This window comes from Corvus brachyrhynchos, unplaced genomic scaffold (assembly GCF_000691975.1).
Source record: "Corvus brachyrhynchos isolate BGI_N302 unplaced genomic scaffold, ASM69197v1 scaffold200, whole genome shotgun sequence".
Taxonomy (NCBI): Eukaryota; Metazoa; Chordata; class Aves; order Passeriformes; family Corvidae; genus Corvus; species Corvus brachyrhynchos.
This window is the reverse complement of record NW_008236184.1, coordinates 7,163,643-7,164,547: the sequence shown is the minus strand read 5'-3', so window position 1 is coordinate 7,164,547 and position 905 is coordinate 7,163,643.

The following is a 905-nucleotide window of genomic DNA, read 5'->3' as shown; positions in this document are numbered from 1 at the left end:
TGACACTGCATTGGTGGTTTTTATTGGAAACCCAACTGGCATTGGGTGTTCGGGGTTTGCAGCGTGATTCAAGTTCTTGTCCTGATGAGCACAGCCAGAACCGGGGCTACGAGTACAGACTGTCTCCATACCTGGCCTTGCCTGTCTCTGTCACCCTGTGCCTCCCCAGCAGCTCATGAAGCAGGTATGGCAGCACCAGAATTTCCCTCCCTCACCAGGACACACTCTCTGCCTGTTGTCTTAGGGCTGGGGAGGAGGTGACTCAGCCCTTCACTGCTGCTGGGGTTTGAGGCATTGTCACAGCCCAAGACCTGATCCTGACTTGGGGTGAGCTGTGAAGGAGCTGTGTGTGTGACAGAGCTCATCAGCTGCATTTGCCTGAAACTGTCACCTGTCTCCATTCTGCTCGATCACCCAAAGCCTGCAGGTGCCTGCTGTGCACACTTGAGCTGGTGTTTAACCACCTCACAGTCACCTTCTCCAGATGCCAGATTCCTTTGACATGCAAGAACTTTTCCCATGATACCTGAAGCCCCAACAGGAGCTATAAAGGGGCTCATTCTTTCATTTAACCTTGCAGGCTTCCTTTGAGGAAACACCCTGTGGAACAACCACAGCAGTTCCTTATTGTCCCTCTTGACCAAACACCTTGGGTGCTCTGCTGCTTCCAAAGCCAGTGTGGGGTTGTGCCCACCATGGGCTCCCCAGTGCCCATGGGGGCAGCTGGAGCATCTCCCAAACCTTTGGTGGGCCCTGACCAAGGCCTGGACACAAAAGGGCCTTCGTTCTGCTGGACACCATGCTCTGGGGCTGTTACTGCACACCACCTTTCCCAACATTCTGAGGCATCCCTGCTCCAAACTCTGCTGCACACCTTGCCAGGTGCGTCAGGGTGGTCGTCTGGG